The 22,482-nt window shown below is 43.7% G+C and overlaps 1 protein-coding gene across 2 annotated transcripts in view; it reads right to left on the reverse strand.

Moving 5' to 3' along the window:
- Window positions 1-20,649, reverse strand: part of LOC139761491 (bifunctional protein GlmU-like) — a 47,814-nt gene extending 27,165 nt beyond the window's left edge. The window contains exons 1-2 of one of the 2 annotated variants that reach the window (XM_071685843.1): window positions 20,463-20,649; window positions 4,275-4,456 (exon numbers count right to left, since the gene is read on the reverse strand). The gene's annotated coding sequence lies outside the window, so the exon portion shown is untranslated. The remainder of the gene's footprint in view (window positions 1-4,274; window positions 4,457-20,462) is intronic. The other variant, XM_071685786.1, reaches the window with a different exon arrangement.
- Between the last annotated feature and the right edge of the window lie 1,833 nt (window positions 20,650-22,482).

Here is a 22,482-nt window from a genome sequence, read left to right on the forward strand (position 1 = left end):
CTTGTGGGAGCCACTCTCTCGATCACTTACCAAATTTCTTGAACTCAAAACATACCTCCTTTTACCCTGACCTTACACACGCAGCTCGTCAACTGAACACGACGACATGAACCAGTCGCTCTCGAGTTTCGGTATCAAGGAAATCGTGCGTAAAGTTCAAGACGTCCAAATCTTGCTGTCCGAGACTGTGAGCTGGACGCAGTGAATCATCCTAAGCGCGTGCCCAGAAGGGTCAAGGGCTCTCGCCTCGCCGTGGGCTCGACTACAAGGAGATGGTCCTCTCAGGAGAAATCCCGGGTGCGTTCAGCTTTCAGCTCCCAGGAAAGAGTTCAGATGCTGAGCTCTGTTCTGACGGTGTGATGATCATTGGTCGTAGTGTGCTGAGCAGTTAGTGGGAGAGTCGTTGGTCGTAGTGTACTGAGCAGTTAGTGGGAGAGTGGTCGGTCATAGTTGCTGAGGAGTTGGTGGGAGAGTCGTTTACACGAATTTACACGAGTCAGACAAACAACAGGAGACCTAATTAGCCCACAATTGGGTTGTCTGGTGTAAAAAAAAAAAAAAATAAAAATCGTTAATATATACAACGAACATAAGCGGTCCCAAGACTGATCCTTGAGGAACTCCACAAGCTATATTGCTCCAATCCGATGAGACTCCGTTGATGCATACCATCTGACAGTGAGCCACGCCCTAATGCAATTAAATATACAACCTCGTCGTGGAATGTTGGCTGACGAATCGTCTGTATGCATCAGTGTGTTCACTCAGAACTTGTCGACAAAATGGCGTCGGCCTTGGGACTTTACACACACCCATAATTGCAGGGATCTTGGCTATAATGACTTCAACAGCCTCAAGGACAGAATTCTCGAAATGTAGAAATTCAGCGTTGATATCTTCCACAGTTGTACACACCTAACTTGACCAACTTTGATACAAGTTTTAATGTGTTTTATCAAGATAACATCTTGGAGGAAGAGCTTGTTTCACTCATCAACAAGGAAGTGTACCATTCATCATTTTCCTCCCATGTTCGAGATCTCCCGCCATGTCTTCAGTCATTTTCTCCGGTAATGAAAAGGATTCAGCGAAATGAGAGCAGGTGGAGGCGTAGCTTCTTGTAAGGTCAGGATATTCGTGTTCCTTAGATCATCGGTCGCTACAGCTCGCTTCATAAAGTCTTAACAAGGCCCATTTCTTCCCCCCCCCCCCTCACTCCACCACCGTCACTACGGCCCATAACGACTCGAGAAAGACTGTCAGTTTCACCCATCAGTACCTCCCCTGAGCGAGTGGCTCCGTAACGAATCTTCCTGCGAAGCAGTTGGGTATCGGGGAGGCACCAGGGTCGGGTCTTCGGTGGACCTGCACTCACGCTCCACACGGCAGGGTCGCTGGGCGTCCACACGGGCCCACGAGTGTGTGTCAACAAAAGGGCCGGGCCTGGACGCAAAGTGGCCCTCCGCTACCCACGTCACATGCACGTCACAACGGTTGGGTATACAACACGACCAAGCGCTACTCTAGTTACGTGGGAGCGAGGTCTCAGATCTCCTAGAGAGCGACGAGAAGCCTCTTCAGAACTGCCTGTTCAATAGTAAAGGCGTAGAAAACGACAGCGCCATAAAAGAAATATATACGACTGAATGTGGGGGGAGGAAAAAACCTAGCTCTAACGCAGTTACTGACGTCCTTAACGGATCTGCGCAAGATCTCCGCTATACCTAACTTTCAGCGCGCACACACACACACACACACACACACACACATACATACACTACACAAACACACACACACACACACACACACTACACACACACATATATACACACCACAAACACACACACACACATACACTACACACACACATATCATATACACACCACACACACACACACAAACATACACACACACACACATATCATATACACACCACACACACACACACTACACAAACACACACACATATCATATACACACCACACACACACACACACACACACATATCATATACACACCACACACACACACAAACATACACACACACACACATATCATATACACACCACACACACACACACACACACACACACACACACACACACACACATACACCACACACACACACATACACACACACACATATATCATATACACACCACACACACACACACACACACACACACACACACACATATACACACACAAACACACACACACACCATATACACACACCATACAAACACACACACACACGCACACACACACACACACACAAATGGGAGACCTTTGAGTTTTATAAACTAGTCTGGTGACGTAAATAGTAACAGTTGGTTTTTTCTAACAGAAGCAAGGATACAGCAACCTCAGGACACTACGTAAAATTCAGCAAAAAAAAAAAAAAAAAAAAAAAAAAAAAAAAAAATTGTTAGAAAATATCTCAGTATACAAGAGGTGGACGAATGGAATAAATCAAGAATAAAACTGTGAATGTAGAGAGTATGTTGAAGTTTGAGATCATACGATAATAGAGATAGTTCAAGAGATGGGGGCCCTACGAGTGTACAGACAGGCCCCCCCCCCCCCCCCCCGCACAGTGCAAGTAATTACAGGAAAAAAAATCACACTGAAAACACTGAACACTTTAACCTTTAACTGCTGAGCCCTGTTATCAGTCAATATTTTCTCTGTCTAAGCACTATATTAAAGAGACCAGAGACTCTCTCTACCATTATACCATTATGTGACACAGACCAGGAACTCTCTTTCTCTACCATTATATCACACATACCAGGAACTACCATTATATTACACAGACCAGGAACTCTACCATTATATTACACATACCAGGAACTCTACCATTATATTACACATACCAGGAACTCTACCATTATATTACACATACCAGGAACTCTACCATTATATTACACATACCAGGAACTCTACCATTATATTACACATACCAGGAACTCTACCATTATATTACACAAACCAGGAACTCTCTCTCTCTACCATTATATCACACACCAGGAACTCTCTCTACCACTAAAACTCTCTAATGGCCTCTTCCCATTTTCTACAAGCCTGTGTACGACCTTCCCCTTCATATCAGTAATCAGAGGTTGGACACAAGTTATTCCCATCGCTGATCAACTATGATATGGACGAACACCGAAACCTAGCGAGATCTATAATCTTTACTTTGACCAAAACTCTCGTGACGAACCATCTATCTACACTTTTGTTTAGTAGTAGTGATAGTAGTAGTGATAGTACTAGTAGTAGTAGTAGCAGTGGCAGTAATACTAGTAGTATAGTAGTAGTAGTAGTAGTGGTGGTGGTAGTAGTAGTAGTGGTAGTAGTGATAGTAGTAGTGATAGTGATAGTACTAGTAGTAGTAGTAGCAGTGGCAGTAATACTAGTAGTAGAGTAGTAGTAGTGGTGGTGGTAGTAGTAGTAGTAGTAGCAGTAGTAGTAGTAGCAGTAGTAGTAGTAGCAGTAGTAGTAGTAGCAGTAGTAGTAGTAGCAGTAGTAGTAGTAGCAGTAGTAGTAGTGGTGGTAGTAGTGGTAGTAGTAGTAGTAGTAGTAGTGGTAGTAGTGGTAGAAGTGGTAGTAGTAGTAGTAGCAGTAGTAGTAGTAGCAGTAGTAGTAGTAGCAGTAGTAGTAGTAGCAGTAGTAGTAGTAGTGGTGGTAGTAGTGGTAGTAATAGTAGCAGTAGTAGTAGTAGCAGTAGTAGTAGTAGTGGTAGTAGTAGTAGTAGTAGTAATAGTAGCAGTAGTAGTAGTAGCAGTAGTAGTAGTAGTAGTGATAGCAGTAGTAGTGATGATAGTAGTAGTGGTAGTATTAGTAGTAGTAGTAGTTGTAGTACCATTTAGGAGCCGGAACTGGATAAACATACAGAGTGCTGGAACTTCACTCACCCTCAGGATCTGGTTGAAACATACAAAGGAAAGAAGAAAAAAAACATATAGAAAGGAAAAGGAGAGATGTGGGGTGTCCTTGAGCCCCGTACTGAGTGACGTGCCTACCAACCAAAGGACTCCTTAGGAAGTGAGACATTCCTTTGCCAAAAGGAGACTTTTCTCCCGCGATGTAATCTCGAGGCAGGAGTCCGGAAACGCCTCTCTCTAATCCTCACGCGGTTCCTCGTCCTTTTCCTACTTTTAGAAAACGATAATGCGAGGGGAGAGGAGGATATGAAGCCTCCTTCTCCAGAAGAAGAAGAAGAAAAGGAAGAAGAAGAAGAAGAAGAACTAACGGTTTACGTTCATTACCTGAAGCCCCAAGAGAGCCAGTGAGACCACCTTGGGCAGGCTTGAGGTATGCACACACTCAAGGTGGATCGGGTCTTGCGTCAGATGACGAGGACAACTCTGTAAGTACGTATGGCTCAAGCCAGGGACTGGGCTTCCCATGAGCGGCGACAGGACGAGGGACAACCGTGCGTAGAACGTACCTACGCAACGAAATGCCAACGTTAAAGACGTCATTTGAGAGAAATCATGATAATGCGATTTGTATTTCCGAACCTTGGTTTAGCTATCAGATATATATATATATATATATATATATATATATATATATATATATATATATATATATATATATATATATGGAGATTCACTCGCTAAATACACACGCAGTAGGTGGCGGTGTCTTGGTCTTTCTTAAAGGTCATGATAATCCGATGCTGTTATAATGTTGTAGCTGTTATTAATGATAAGTTTCGTGAAGAAAAAGAATTCACAGTAGGTTTAGATTATAGGTCTCCAGCACAACCTACCAGAGACAGACGAAAGAAACTAGCTCTCCTGCACAGCCTACCAGAGACAGACGAAAGAAACTGTAATTATTGGACACAGATTTGAAATGAACATAAATCGATCACTGTGGGAGAATTCAACACACCATTATGTAAGTGTGGGGAGTCACCTTCCAGTAAGCTCGGGGCGTGTGGACTCTGCCCTAATGTTGCTAGATAATGACCTGATGCATTAAGAAACCTACTCGTGACGAGAAGATATTAGACATGGTTCTAGTCACGAAGGAGGAGGATCTTGTCAACCATGTTGACACCAGTGAGAAGTGTGGTACTAGTAATCACAGAAAATTACTTTTGAGGTAATTCTTAACACTGTAAGTAATGCAACAGGAAATTCACGATAAAACACCAGATTTCAGACTCGCAAACTTTACCGATCTTCGCATTTCTCTTGACAAACACCTTTTGGGATGACATCGTCACTGAAAACGACATGGACGTAGGTTGGAAAAGATTCAGGATGACTTTCGAAGCATTAGAGGAAATATTTGTGCCAATGCGTAGTAGATGGTCTTTCTCCATAATGAAGCCCAAATGATGGAATGAGGAAGTAAGAGAGTGCTTGTTGTCTAAGAAACTCGCACATACAAAACTCACAAACACCAGCAACCAACATGGTGGAGAAGATCACGTAAATTTGTGCTGAAAAACTGAAAGAATTATACGCTAAAGTGAGCGTCAATAAGAAGGGTATTTTGCAAAAAAAAATAACAACAGAAACAACGAGGATTTTCAAAGTTAAGTTAGAAGCAAGAGTCACTACAGACAGACAAGATTTACAACACTAGCTAGAACCAAGTCTAATAAGTTCGCTTCTTGAGTTGGTTTCTCAATGAACTGTATTAGGGCGCTATAGCGAGTGACATTAGGTAAAGCCGACGCCCGGAGCGAGAAACAATGTGGCAAGATGAAATATACAGAGATGCAGGATATTGTACTTATGGAAATAACAGATGCAGGGATATCATTGTGACGACATTAACACAATAACACTAGGATACAAAAGTAGATGGAGCAAGTTGTTAATAAGGATACAAAAGTAGATGGAATAAGTTGTTAATAAGGATATAAAAGTAGGTAGAATAAGTTGTTAATAAGGATACAAAAGTAGATGGAATAAGTTGTTAATAAGGATACAAAAGTAGGTAGAATAAGTTGTTAATAAGGATACAAAAGTAGATGGAATAAGTTGTTGATAAGGATACAAAAGTAGATGGAACAAGTTGTTAATAAGGATACAAAAGTAGGTAGAATAAGTTGTTAATAAGGATACAAAAGTAGATAGAATAAGTTGTTAACAAGGATACAAAAGAAGATAGAATAAGTTGTTAATCCGTCCCACTGTCTAGATTTACAAGAAGAGATACGTTGAATAATTCGATTAGATCGATAAAACGAAGTCAAAGAAGTGGATAACCTTTGGAGAAAATGTAAATATCTTTTTTTTTATTGATACCTCCATTTATAAAGCCTACACGCTGTGGATGGCATCGCTAGTCCTTCTTGAGACTATAACTTCTGGTATCGGAAACTGTTATGATTTCCACAAAGGTGGTGGTGGAGTCTACATCATGAACAGCTACATTGTCCACTACAACGATAAATCTATGACGACCATTTTTTTTCTTAAGTTGTCGAGAGGCAAATATACCAAAAATTACTCATTTCTGCCAGTTTTCAACTTCCCTTCAACCATAACAAAGACATTTTTCGACAAGTCGGATCCAGTGACTTTAGGCGTGTGGTGGGAGTTGCCTTGCTCGACTGCAAATGTTGGTCTTCGTAGTTTTAAATGTATATGTCAACAGTGTTACTCCCACATACTCCTGTGGGTAAATCATTCCTCACGTTGACAGTTCGTATTGGAGGAAAACGCCCTTCGCCACATTCGAGGTAAAACGCCAAACTACGAACGCTCATCTATGAGCACATATCCACGAACGCCTACTTACGAACGCCAATCTACGACTACCTATCTACGAACGCTTACCTACGACTACCTATCTACGAACGCTTACCTACGACTACCTATCTATGAACACTTACTTACGAATACCTATCTACGAACGCTTACCTACGACTACCTATCTATGAACACTTACTTACGAATACCTATCTACGAACGCCTAAGTACGAACGCCTACCTACGAACACTTACTTACAAACGCCTACTCACGAACACTTGCCCAAAAGTCTGTATCCGTTACGACAGATGATATCACACTAATCCAGTCTTGCGCAGCCGTCCGGGTGATGACTAACACAGATCTGATGATTCCAATACCCCCGTCCTGTGGATCACATCACCTCACAATGACGGCAGTGCTATGAGGGACCTGCGTTGTCCGATGCATCAATATTCCACGACTCCCTGGAGCAGCAAGCTGACACAAACACTCGGGCTCATGGGCTGCGTAAATGACTTTTGACATCGGCGGACGCAAAATGATACACGTCGGTCTTGAGAACGAGAGGCGAGAGGATAAGCTGCAGTATGAACTGTGTTCAGCCGCAAAAAAAAAAGGGTAAATGACGAGAGAGACTTGGGTGTGATAATCTTCACCGACATGATAAAAGCCGAGCAAACCGCCCACACACACACACACACACACACACACATGCGCGCAGCCACAAAAAAAAAAAGCCAAACATGATTCTACGATTCACAGGGAGAGCTTCCGAGTTCGGATCTCAGAAACTAAGTCCTCGTTCTTTACAATTCACTGGTTCCTCCCCACCTTGTCCACTGCGCTCGGTTTAAGTCATCCCACTTGGAAAAGGGCAGAAACAGAATATACAGTGGCACTATCAAGACGATTCCCAACTGCAAAATATCATATGAAATCCAGTTACACAACTTGTTTACCTTACGAAGGGAAAGGTTAAAAGGGGATTTAATAAAAGCTTTAAAAATTATCAAAGGCTAACTAATTTCACTCGTGGTAATGGATAACAAACTTGTTAGCACTATTTCCTAAACTTATGGAATGATTTACCAATTATACCAATTGAAAGCAGCACCACAGATACGTCTACGAACAGAGTTGAGAAATATGGACGTCTACGAACAGACAAGAAATATGGACTTTCGTGGTGAAGTGGTGAGGGTTGCTGACGTGATGCATTCACAGGCCGCCATGGGTCGAACCCGCACAGGTTCGAATCCAAGTCGCAGCAGCCGGATGGTAGTCATGCCAGCTGTTCATTCTCTCCTGTGGGCTGGTCGATACACTGGGTACCTGGCTTAGGTTGTGTATATATATATATATATATATATATATATATATATATATATATATATATAGTCTTTATTTGGGCATTTTGATGTCCGTACCGTCTCCGCTAACTTAATAAAAATATATCGTTTTGTCCACGAATGACAATATTTGCGCCTCGTTACGTACATACACACGAATTTCCCTTGAAATTACCTATTCTTTTTTTACTCTTGCTAATCTTATCTCTTCCAGTGTTATGTGGGAAGATAACTTTGTGCCATCGACACTGGTCGCATTATGGCTATAATGTAGCTAATAAGAAACAAAGCATGTGATTTCTAGCGGCTTCTGACACCTGAATGGTTGCCAGAAATGGATCACATCACACACTGTAGTAGCTCTTGTGAAAACACATCTTAGGGCTGAATTTCACGAGCACTAGCAGATGTGTGGTGAAGAAATGGCTAATAAAGACGTTCTTAGGGGAGTTCTAACCCTTACAGAACGGAAGAAATGGTTCAAGTCACAAATCCTGCGTATTGCACGAGGCTTTAAGGGGGAAAAAAAAAAAGAGCATCTGAGCGTAACGTTACTTTTTGGTTCATCAGTAGGACGACCGAACACCGGGCCAAAATGTACGCTTTTGGGACCTTTGTCCACATTGAACCTCCATACGAAGACTTCAATACAACATGAAGGAGTAATCTGGCCTTACCGAACTCGGTGAGGTCCATGCCTGGCCGGGTCTCGCAAGCTGGTTGGCGGCAAGCACGACGGTGGGGGAAGGAGGCGTAACTTCATGTGTGCCTCCGTGGGATATTTATAGACCGGACAGATACCACGCTACAGGTTCATGACTGGTTCTCGCTCCTCCTTAGTTAAATATACATTCACAAGCGCTGCTTGAAGATCACAGCCATGTAGCTGCTGGCTTCGCATTATGCTGCGTTGTTTACTCTCTTCTCATCATGCTTTGTATCCCTCCTCTCTCTCTCCTCATTATGCTGCCTATCTACTCACCTTACGCTGTGTCCCACATCTCTTCTCATCATGCTTTGTCCCTACTGTCTCCACGTTATGCTACGTACATACTATCTTCACTGTGGCAAACACCCTCGATATGAACTAGTGATAATCAGCAGTTTTTTTTTTCTTTTTTTCCTTCAGTACATAAAAACGTTTTTTCGAGGTACTTCTCAAAGTCGATAGTGAGGTTCGAGGTTTCCAATATGGTTGACACATCTTCCGTGCGTCTCAGCTTCAGAAGTTATTACTCATCAGAAGTAGTAGCGATAATCTACCTTGCTCACTGCTTCTGGTGCTGAAAGGGTCGAGAAAATTTGTGATCGTCGTGAGGGAAGATTTTCACTGTCATCTCTCGGGCTATACAGGATCTCCACCACGTCACGCGCGCAATGTTTTGAATGTGGGAAGAGCCAAAAGCTTGCCACTACTTGCCGAAACGAGTCGATAAAACGCCATTCCGAAATGAGAAAAAAAAAAATAGGTGTTTCGTTTGCAACCACTATTAACAACATCAGGATCTACAACCACGACTGACAACAACAGGATCTACAACCACGACTGACACCACTTTTAACAACATCAAAAACTGCAACCCCTACTGACAACACCTGGACCTACAGCCACTACTCACAACACCACCACGACCCACAACAAATACTGTCAACACAATGAAACACAACCAATACTCACAGCAACAAGATCCACAACCACCTCTCACAATACAGCACCAACAACCATTACCACTTACATTACCAGGGCCAACAACCACTACAACTTGTATAACACGACGACATACAATCAAAACACAGCACCAGGACCCACAACCAATTTTCATAACACCAGGACCATCAACCATAAACTTACATCACAACCACCCACGACTCACAACACCAATATCTACAACCACTACTACTAGCAACATCAGAACCCACAACCACTCCTATATATAAAAAAAGGAGACAAAAAGTATACCTTGAACTACCTCCCACTTAGCCTTACGTCAGTGTCAGGTACATGGATGGAAAAAATAATATGAGATACAATTGTCACGTTTCTAGATCACAGAATTATATCGGTCAACCAACACGCTTACCACAATACAAGATCCTGCCTGACAGATCTGCTGGACTTTCTTTAATGTTATTTATCAGAACGAGGACAAAAAGGACCGTCTGATGTCTGATTTCCAAAAGGCTTGCGGTAAAGCACCTCACAAGAGACCTTTACATAAACTCAAAGCACACACGGAATCGGTGATGAACTCTGGACATGGATCAGAGAACTCTGGCTTACCAGAAGAAGCCTCAGATTGGCTAGACGTAACGAGTGGTCAGCCCTCGGCCCAATTCTTTTCATAGTATACATTAATGATCTAGAACTCGGTCTCATATCTAAGATCTCTAAATCTGCTGACGATAATGAACTAGGAGGTAGAGCTGTAAACAGGCGGGACTGCGAAATGATTGAGAGATCTTTACTAGCAAAGTGGTCAGACAGATGGCAAATGAAGTTTAACGTAGACAAGTGTGAAGTTATGCACTTTGGAAACAAGAATATAGTTATGACTAAAAACTGTTCGTAAACTCTTTAACGAAGGAAAGGACCTTGGAGTTGTCAATAGCAATAATCTGAAGTGTACTAAACAGTGTCAAGCATAAAGCAAAAAAAGGCAATCAAATGTTAGGTTTCATAGCCAGGAACATAGATTACAAGACATCAGAAACAATTCTCACATTTGTAATGCTCTACTAAGACCACACCTTGAATATGCAGTCCAGTTTTGGTCCCCAGATAATGAAAAAGACGAGGAAAAATCAAGAACAAAGACGCGCGACAAAAGTGATCCTATCCCTTGTAAATCTAATTTACGAGGAGACTAAAACGATTGGATCTCTTCTTCCCTTAAAAAAACGTAGACCTCGCGGCGACTTAATCCAAGTGTTCAAAATTCTGAACAAGTTTGATGACGTAAATCACAAACATCCTTTCGAAATACAAGAAATTCCGGTTACCAGGACAAATGGGAAACAAAAACAAAAAAAAAACTCAAAGCTAAAAGATGTAGTATAGACGTGGGAAAAAGAGCTTCTTTCTACATTTGTGTTAAGCACTGAAATAAGTCACCGTCAGACGTAGTGAAATACTAAGACTATAAATACCTTCAAAAGTCGTTTAGACAAATATAAATTCAGGCACACTCTGAAAAAAAAAAAAAAATAGCCAGAAATAAACAGTATAAACGAGGTAATGAGCATCAGCGAGGAGTGGGCGATAGTTTAAAAAACTGCTGAACGGAATCACGCTTTTTGTAAAGTTAAACTTTTTATCCGGCAACCCGGTCGTGGGCCAGTCACGCCTCCTGCTGTCTGTCTTTCTCATGTACACTTATGTAACACGACTCACAACACTATAACCCACAACCACGACTCAACACCAGAACCCACAACCACCATCCACAACACTATGACCAACAACCACGACTTACACCACCAAAACCCGCCACCACCACTCACAACACTAAGACCCACAACTGCCACCCACAGCACCAGGACCCACAACCACTACTCACAAAGCCATGACCAACAACCACGACTTACAACATCAAAACCCACAACCACCATCCACAACACCAGGACCCACAACCAACAATCACAACACCAGGACTTCCAGCCACTGCCCACACGAGGAGTCCTCAGATGTGGCCTCCTACCTTCAGTGCCTGGGGCAGCCCTCGACTTCCAGATCACCTTGAACGGTGTCCAGCCCACAGTGAACAGCCCGTGTGTGTGTGTGTGTGTATGTGTGTGTGTGTGTGTTTATGTGTGTGTGTGTGTGTGTGTGTGTGTGTGTGTGTAGGGGGAATTTACGTCGCAGCAAACAGAACTTGCAAACTGGTTTGACGAGTTCGAGTTACGCTGCAAGCAAGGAAGGGAATATCTGGCAGTTGTTGTAAGACTCGGGCCCCGCCAGCCTCTCACGCAGGATGCTCCTCATTCTTCATCCTGGGAGAAAATAAAAAAAAAAAGGAAAGAGTAATCATTTACGTAGACGCAGGAACGCGAAAAAAAAGAAACTCATAGCTTTGTGCCGAGCACCTTGATATATACGACGACTTGTCCCTTTAACTACGATAACACGACCCCTTTCAACACCACGATTTAAACCCCTTAAATACGATATGATCCCTTTCAATACGATGGCCTAACCCCTTAATAAAACGACCCCTTTCAATACGACGACTTAACCCCTTAAATACGATGACATGACCCCTTTCAATACGACGACTTAACCCCGTACGTCTGAGCACTTATTTCAGTGGTGTTCAGTGGAGGAACAGTAAGGACCAACAGTGGGCAACACATAACTCCGATCGGGTCGCAAAGCCTTTGTGACAATCAATAAAATGTGGAGAATGTATATATGTACCAAAACGTATCTTTGCACATAAGTACATAATCCCTGCACTGCGGTGTACACACTGCACCACAGTACTGTTCCCTGCAGTTCTTACTTTTATTTATTCACTTAAAATCTTTCTCCTCTTTCTTTCGCGCAGCAGAGGAGACAAGCGCAGGCCTCGTAGTCAATACCATTGACTTGGCTTCATGAGCACGGCAGGTTAACACACCCAGTACGACGACTTAAGTTCCTGAGCACGACGACTTAAGTTCTTGGGCACGACGACTTAAGTTCTTGGGCACGACGACTTAAGTTCTCAAGTACCTCATGAGCACGACGACTCAACTCCTTGAGTTAAGTCGTACTGGGAGAGTTGAGCTGTCGTCGTGAAGACGATAACAATGCAACTATTGCCCTGGTGAGTGTTGGCGTGTCCTGCCCAGCGGGTACCATGTGATGAGCCACGTGGTCGATCTCGCAGCCTCCCCCAGACCTATAATTTCTACAGAGCGTCGTGCATATACCGCCTCTCGCTAATGTACTCCTCGCTGCATGCCTGACCGCCTCCCTCCCTCTAGATAATGCCTGCCCACCTCCCTCCCTCTAGATAAATGCCTGCCCACCTCCCTCCCTCTAGATAATGCCTGCCCACCTCCCTCCCTCTTGTTGATACCTGCCCGCCTCCATCTCTCTCTGGTTTATGAGGGATCTCAAGTTATCACCCGACCTGTGGCTCACTCCTCCATACCACCGGCTCCCGCCTCAGTGGCATGTCTCCCAGCAAGGCTCCAGGCTCCACCCACACTCGCAACCGAGAGGCAATTCCACCACCTCCTCCTCCTCCTCTCACAGTATCTTGGCGACTCACTCTCCCGCTGTTTACGTAACATTGCTCAGGCGTTCATCAGCTGTACCCATCACCTGGCTGTCACACTTACTCTACACCCATCTCACCAGTGCTCCTCGCCAGTGTACAGAGTATACTCAGTATTCTACCTCCATACCAAAGCCGAGCGAGTAGACTGGGTGTAGTCTACAAAAATATTCTCTGTATGGTTACTGCGTAACTGAACGTTACAACAGCAGACTTAACGTACACCTAAGCACCACACACCAAGAACTGTAAGTCTTGTAAAGTATAGAGTATACCCATACCTTACTGGTCCGCTTCATGTAAACCCTTCTTACCCATACCATACTGGTCCACTTCATGAAAATAAACCCGTCTTACCCATACCTTACTGGTCCGCTTCATGTAAACCCGTCTTACCCATACCGTACTGGTCCACTTCATGTAAACCCGTCTTACTCGTGCACTGCTGTATACTTGTAGGTAACTGGTAATGATTCGCGTCTCATCCATACATGTTATATGTGAGCGTGTGATGTCAGCTACCTTAAGCGTCGTCTGCCCACTGTCAATGACTGTCTCTGCTTCGCCCAAATTCGCCAAATTCAGCAAATTTCTCCACCTAATGTATTAACTCCTGTCGCGAGAGCACGGCACCCTCTCATCCTTTCTTGGGAAACTTCGACGTGCACCACAGGGGAATGGTTGATCCCCTCCCATGCAGATGACTGAGGGGGACCGAGTCTCCCCTCCAAGTTTCCCATTCTTAATGATCTGGAAGATGTCATCATCCAGCCTACCCATATATTCCAGCCCGCCCTGACCACTCTCCTCATACTCCCGATCTGGTTTTCATGTGTCGTCATTCACACTGTGATCTTAGAATCTCGTTCCTAACTGGTTCATCTAATCAGGTTTAGTATATGTATCTTTCTTAACCGCACTCCCCCACCACAGGTAAGTTCGTTATGGACCTCCAGGTCTCGTGTCATCTGTTCTTCCCATGTACTTCCTCTACACTCCTCTAGCAGCCCGTACCAATCGCACACATTGTCTCCTTAGCATCGATGACTGGACAAACCTGGTAAACTCTCGTTAAACCCTCCTTATGTAGAGTACTGCCTCTCCTCTGCAGGTGTTTCAGTCTCCGGTGAGCGCGTAGTAGAGGTTACCTAAGCATGTATTCCCTTTTTCATCCAAGTTTACCTCGTTCACCGATCCATGGTTCCACTGTTCCTGTTCTGAGAGCATTCAGGTAAGGGATCTGGCATACCGGGCTTGGGAAAAAAAACCTCTCTTTTCGACTGGCATTCAATATTCACCCAATCTGAAATCATTACAAGTAGGTTCTCTGCGAGGCGAAAACGTTCCTCACTCCATGAGGAAGTATGACACCCTCTCCTCTTCATCCACTGGTCTTTATCCAAAAGCATATCTAACTAATTCTCTCAAGAGAGAGGAACCTGGAAATGAGGCCCCGATGCCATACCATGTCAAAGGCTCTGGATACATCAAAGGCTACACCACAGAACTCTCTGGAGTCTCTCAGAGATGATGATCAGACGTAAGACAAGGATTACCACCAGTGGATCCAATGAATCCAGAGGCCACACTGAGAGACGTCTGAGATGAAAGATGTTTCAGGATATGGAGGGAGTTGGGCAGGAATGTAGAGGGACTCAAAGACTTTGAAAAGAGTAGAAAATCAAAGCAACAAGACCACAGTTGGAAGAGCGAGATCGGTCGACCTTCTCAGAGACGTGTTCTACCTCTGTATGTTCCCAAGCAAAAGTTTTGGTGTTTCACCAGAGGTGGAACAGAGCAGCGAGCACAGCCGCGGATTCAGCACACTCCATCAGTTCACGAGGATAAACTGCCATCTGGCCCGAACGTCTTACTTGTCTCTAAGGAAGAGAAGTGCTTTTTGGATTGTACGAAAGGAGATGACGAGGAGCGGTGAGCGCCAAGCGAGAGCCCTACCTTCACGGTATAATCTCATTGTAGGCACCGTAGGTTGCTCTCTCTCTCTCTCTCTCTCTCTCTCTCTCTCTCTCTCTCTCTCTCTCTATCTATCTATCTATCTATCTATCTATCTATCTCACAAACACACACATACATCACGCAAGTGAACGAAATACCCTTGGCTGGACATTTTCCTTGCCTTACCCCGTCTCACTAGTCTGACTACTGTATACCTTCACATCAGTTATGTGCCGCTACTCATACCCGTTTACCTCGTGCACGCATCTCACAGCCGCAGCCTCTTGTATACACCCATGTTCACCTAGTACATTAAACACTCCCTCTGGCACACACACACACACGTCATCACAGCGGCGGGTGGGTGTGTGTGTGTGTGTGTGTGTGTGTGTGTGTGTGTGTGTGTGTGTGTCCTCGTCTCGATCAAGTCCCATGTCTCTCTCTCTAACGCACAGTCTCCCCCAAAAAAGTATCTGCCCCCAGGACCCCTGCAGTTTCTAATAATTTACAACCGGCCGACTGAAATTAAAAAAACAACTTCGCTGCCAACCTGATGCAGTTTACAACTTTGCTGCATCAGGTTGGCAGCAAAAGTCATGTGTTAATCTCAATCGGCCAGCTGTAAATTATTAGAAACTTCAGGCGCTGGGGGCAGATACTTTTTTGGGTGACTGTACGTGAGCGATACACCATCAGTGGCAAGGCGCTACATCACAAATGAAGCTAAGGTGTAAGGAAAGGGACTGGGGAATGATACCACGTAGTAGTAATCTTCTGTGTATCAAAATCTTGGAAAGGTGGCTATAAGGACCGTACATCTTCCCAAGATTGAGATGTTTTCTCTAATGAATGAAGTAACATCCACCCCAACATCAAGACCGAATGAAGAAAAAAGGTGGCAAACTGTCGTTTCTTGATGTGTTGATAACTAGGGAATCTGATCATTTGTCCTTTAAGATCTACAGGAAGCCTACCAACTCTTGAGAACTATATTATTTTTAAGTACATGATTCTTCAGTAAAAATGTCTGTAGTTATGGCTACGTTTTTAAGAGCACTACGGATGTGTGAGCCCATAAGCCTGGTAAGACGAATGTAGTCATATGAAACATATCTCTAGGCAGTTATGTTGTATCCCGAGTGGTGTGTGTACGAAGCTTACTGGAAAGACAGGATTTTTTTTATGCTTCTTGTAACAAAAATGCGACAAATGAGCATAAGTCTAAATGTTTAGTGTTGCCCCATTCTCCCAACTTAGCTAATCTAAGACATGTTCTAAAAAACAGCGCTTGTAATGTTGCTTTCCAGTAAAAATAACACTAACAGTAAGACCTTAATGAATAGTAGGCCAAATCATGCAACAATTGGGAGTGTTTACGCCGTCAAATGCAAGACATGAAGATATATATGTCTATAGGCCAGACCGGGAAAACTGTAACGGAGAGGCGTTATTGGAAACGTCACGCAGTACGCAGGGATGACCACAAAAATGCGATCGCTAAACACATGAAAATGATCTCCCCATATATCTTGAAACTCCCGTTATTCTATACCCCTCTGCTAATTACGTCAGGAGCAACGTCACTGAATCTGTCTTAATCGCTAATAACTTTGATTTGTCCCCAAGCAACTTTAAAGCCCACCCTATCATTAACCATATTATGAGACAAAGGACAAAACACGAAAACATAACAGAAGTTGTCCAAGACACACCCAGCTACCCAGGTCAACCCCCGCCACGTGAACCCCCTTAATACGTATATCTCCCTTTTAAATGTTAGTCTGTCAAGTCAGTGTGTTGTCTGTACTGGTAGACGCTAGACAGTGGTACTCCGGTGTGATGTTGGGATTCAAATAACTTGGTTAAGTACTGACTCCTGATGAGGTGGGGAGGGGACTGTCTCCACGAAACAGGTCGTGCCACATGTATAGAAAAATTACATGATCTACCGAAGTGCGATTTCACCTTCATATATATATATATATATATATATATATATATATATATATATATATATATATATATATATATATATATAACTCAAGCATTCCAGCCACGAACGAAATATGTCAACGAATAAAGTGACTCCCAATAGAACACATAAAAGTAATGGCTATATATAATCATAAGAGAAATAACGGAGCGTAGGAGTTGATAAAGCACACAAACAACCTTTTCAAAGCTTCAGGTCGTCACTCTTAGTAAAACCGTGAAGTGTAAAAAGTTTCGCAGCTTCGCTAACGAGCAGGTGGTAATCCCCGTGACGCAGTAGCCTGCCCAGTAGTGCGCACTGAGGCACGCAAGCAAGCAAGCACCTCTTGGGAGCAGAAGCAATTTTTTTTTCTAACTGTGGTCGCACGCACGGGCAAGTAAGGCCCTAATCACTACCATCCCATTAATGATATATATATATATATATATATATATATATATATATATATATATATATATATATATTCTATCGATCAACCCTAAGGCCTGATTCACACTAGCGGTTTGACCCGCGGCGGTTCCAACCGCTAATGTGAACGGAGGAGGCAGTTTCACCAGGCTGGAGCCGCGACACTGATCAGCTGGGCAGGAGTCCTGCCACTGTATATTATCAACATGGACGTAGAGGAGGCAGCATGTCTCTGGCTCTTGCATAGGTGCAATTGACGGGAAACATGTTAGACTAATCCAACCTTCAGGCACAGGCTCCATGTATTATAATTACAAGAAGTTCTTCTCCACTGTCTTGCTGGCTATGTGTGATACAAATTATTCATTTACAGATACCAGATACAGATGCCCAGATACCAATGAAAAATAAATAAAAGTCAACTTGCACTTCCGTAGGTGTTGCCGCAATACATCAGGATCATACTGCACGTGGATATCTGTGCTGGTTGTCATGACAACAGACCAGCGTTCTTCTGATTGGCTAGAAGCACGGGGTAAGCTAGCCAATGGAAAGCCATTCTGGCCTTGAAACCGCCAAGTGTGTACGCACCCATTGGAACACATGTAAATCGACCCGCCGCGGATCCGCAGCGGGTGACTATAGATCTCGACCCGCCGCGGTTCCGCCGCGGGACGCGGTTGTGTGTGAACAGCTCCATTGACTTACATAGAAATATACCCGCCGCGGTTCGAACCGCGGCGGGTCAAACCGCTAGAGTGAACAGGCCCTAAGGGACTGATGAACAGTTGGGTTGACTGTGGACAAACTGCTGCTGCAACCACAATTCGAACCGAGCGCTCGATAATGAGAGCTTTTAGAACAGGGCATAGAAAACTATTGACGAAAAGTATAAAAGTTTATCCAGGAAGCAAAACTGAACACCATTGTGATGGACGTATCGTAACCAAACCATTGGGAGAGAGAGAGAGAGAGAGAGAGAGAGAGAGAGAGAGAGAGAGAGAGAGAGAGAGAATGGAAAGAATTCATAAGCAAAAATGGCCTATTTATAAACTACCAGATATGTGCTGAAAGATCTCTCACCTTACGACTCAGAGGGAAGACAGCGGAAGGTACGTGGTACGCTAAGTGACGAGCTGAAGTGACAAAGAGGTAAATGTTATGAACTTCAAATTCCTTTCATCACGGAAGACACAGAGTGACCTCCAAGTCTCCATGAATAAGATGGAAAATACCAAACATATGTCAGCCAAATATACGCCAAAACCCCCTAAGACAATGCACTCACAAGACAATACCAAACATGCATGAGAGCGGGAAAACAAATCAAAGAAAACCTGACATATGGCTCGAGTCTGTCCCAGATTCTGAATGCAGGACAGAAGACTCTTCAGCGAGTACAACCAACGGACAGAAACAGTATTATCTATCAAGCAAGAAGTGCGGTTAGCGCTTTTCGGAAGCCGTACAAATTAAGCAAACTTTCGTCATAGGTACACGTAGGCTGGTACACACACACACTCCTTCCCCATCCCAACTGTAGGTGTTTGGAGGGACGTAATCACCGATCAGGAAGGTACTGTCCGCCTGCCCAGTTCCACTCATTTCACTCAGGTCGGTGTCTTGTCTTTCTGCCTCACATGAGCTGCTCGTATTCAGTCCACGAACATGAGACAAAACACTTGAGCAACTCACACGACTCGTTCCTCGTAACTAGACCTTCGTATGGTTAGCGATACTCGCTAGCCCTGCCTTTTAGACACATGTCGACGTAAGTACTATGAATAAACACGCGGAAATTAAATTGATTTACTGGAAACAAGACGATCAGGTATTTCGCATCCCATACACTTATTTTACTAACTATATACAGAGAGAGAGAGAGAGAGAGAGAGAGAGAGAGAGAGAGAGAGAGAGAGAGAGAGAGAGAAATGGGAACGCTGATGAGGAGGGCAAAAGGAGAAGTGATACCAGGTAGAGATGAGGTGAGGAGGTGATAGAGTATTTTGAAGGACTGTTGAATGTGTTTCATGATAGGGTGGCAGATGTAGGGTGTGTGGTGGAGTCGGGGAGGTATGCAAGGTGAGGGTTAGTCATGGAGATGAAATGTTGCAAGGCGGCTGGAGTTAATGGTATGCGGTAAGGTGCCTGAGGACTGGCGGAAGGCATGTACAGCATAAGTATGACACCACAGGACACCGCAGGACACTTGACAGTAGGCAGAGTCAGTCGACCAGAGGGCACCGAAGGGGAAACCAAAGCAAGAAAGAGTCAGAAACGATGTGAGGTTACACTTCTGTGAGAAGAGAGACGATTGCTTGAAAATAAGTACATAAGCGTGGTAGTGAATGAGAGAAATTTAAGAACCTCCAGAGATTGCATTATACTTGAGGAAACAAAGCTCAAGAGATGTGGGCACAAGTTTATGAAATTATGTGTATGCACACACACACACAAGTATGAGGTGGAGGATGAAAGTGTAGAGTTCCGTCTCCAGTACAAACACACCCTAAGCCTAGTAACAACGCACAACACAACAACGATCAAGGGAGCATGTGCACACTGACCTTGAGCGCGAATATGGTCAAGGTCGCCCGCGCCACCTCCCGCTGCTCCACAACCTTGTCATGGGCCTGGCCGTCACACCCAAACATGATCATGGTCAAATGTCGTACTGTCATGGTCAGGGGTCGTACCGTCGTGATCCAAGTGGTTAACAAGTCTCTTACGACCCTCCCTACACTACACCTCACACCGACAACTCACCTCCTTGGTAATCGTTCTCCAGACGCAAGCTTGGGAGAGAGACTCACTCACTCAGCCAGCGTCCCTGCTCAGCTTGGTCAGTCCTGCTATGTCTCACTACTTCACCACACACAACGCTACCGGGGGTTCCTGCTCGGCCAAGCTGCACAATAACGCGCTTAAGTCTGGTGCATACCTCCCCGTGTCCCCGCTACAGATTGTGGTTCCACCTATCGGTGATAATTCAAACCATTGTCCACCCTAACCAGACTTTCTTATCACAGATATCAGTCATGACAAGAGTAATCTGGGAAATTATAAACAGAGAAAAATTCATATCTGATAAGCAACAGGAGTGGGTATATAAGTAGGCATAATAATAGCAATGCAAAATCTAACATTGGCGTAGCGTTGTGACAAGTTATTCACTCCCGAAGATAAAAGAATGCCTTTATGATAGTTAAATGCTGAGCGAAAACATTTCACTTTGTATGCACCTACGATAACCAGAATGATATGAACCAGAGTACATTTCCTGTATCAGTTGACTGTGGAGGATAATACAAGTATGGGAGCAAGACTGGGAAATGGTTGGCCGCTCGTTGGTCGTTATTGAGTAGGTGTGGCACGAGAAGTAAAGGGGGAAGGGAGGAGCAAGAAGAGAATAATATAACTGACTCCCTACCACCACAGCTTCCAAGTTATAATCAGTTACATTCATTAATATCATTTTTCATGTATCATATACATTTCATTAGTGACACGTACACTCACATCACTCTTCCGTCTTTACCTTCAGCTTCACAATCACAATTCATGGAACTATGAGCTGCGTACCCTTTTTTATTTCCTATGTTAAGCAGAGATGTGTGTGTGTGTGTGTGTGTGTGTGTGTGTGTGTGTGTGTGTGTGTAACCCTAAGTGCAGTATGCCAAGGAAATATAAACCATACATGCTCGATCACATTTATATGATTACGAATATTAATGTGTAACTTGGGAAAACTAAGTTATAATAAAAATTGTGACCTATAATTTATTGAAAAGGAAAAAAATCATAATAGGAAATTATACATACGAAAGAATTTCTCTGGTTGGACGCTGTCTGGTCTCATAGCTCCTGTGTTGTGGGAGATGGACCACTAATGTGGCCTGCGTTCCTAGACTGTTGTAAGAGATGGAGTGGCCTGTGTTCCTAGACTGTGTTGTGAGAGATGGAATGGCCTGTGTTCCTAGGCAGTGTGTTGTGGAGGGTGGACCGTAGCTGTGGTCTGTGCGCTGGCCACACACTCATCACCACTTCCCTCACAGAGGGGAATAATGCCTTAGTATATCTTGAGGTAGTAGTCTTCATGCCGCCTCCTACAAATAATGATAAATTTGCCAGGATTTACCTGGTGGCGTGAGTCTAGCTAATCAAGTCAGGCCTGAGTATTGTACCGGAATTATATGGGTCACAATTGCGTAGCGCTCGTCGTATGGGCGCTGTATGAGTAGTTTCTTCGTTTGCCATTTCCCTCTACAGTAAACGTATCATTAGTAGTAATATCTAACATAAGAATAAACGTGAGAGTAGCAGTAATTATTACTAATGTCATTTTCTCAAATACAAATGTTATGGTATATTTGTTCACTAAATCCTGTTGCTTGTGGGATACGCCTAAAATGATTCTTTATAGGTTTTTCCTGATGTTTTACCGTCCTTTCAGCATTGCAAAATAATTCAAATTATCGCCATATCCTCAACAGCAAGTGATGCTAAATCCTGTAATTAGATCATATTTCAAAACTGTATAATTAGAGATTACTTACGTCTGCTGATACTAGCAGCTGAATTTTGATATCGATAGGTGCAAAACTTGACATATCGGTAGCGAAAAGGAAAAGGTAAGCTACATATGAATTATAACCACAGCCTGTGCTTCACCCATCTCCGTTTCCTGCATTAGTGAGAGAGCGCCAAGAAAATTCTAATAAAGGCCGCATCCGCTCACATCCATTTTCTAGCTGTCATATGCAATGCACCAAAAAAAAACGGCTTC

The sequence above is a fragment of the Panulirus ornatus genome, chromosome 1 (assembly GCF_036320965.1).
Source record: "Panulirus ornatus isolate Po-2019 chromosome 1, ASM3632096v1, whole genome shotgun sequence".
NCBI lineage: Eukaryota > Metazoa > Arthropoda > Malacostraca > Decapoda > Palinuridae > Panulirus > Panulirus ornatus.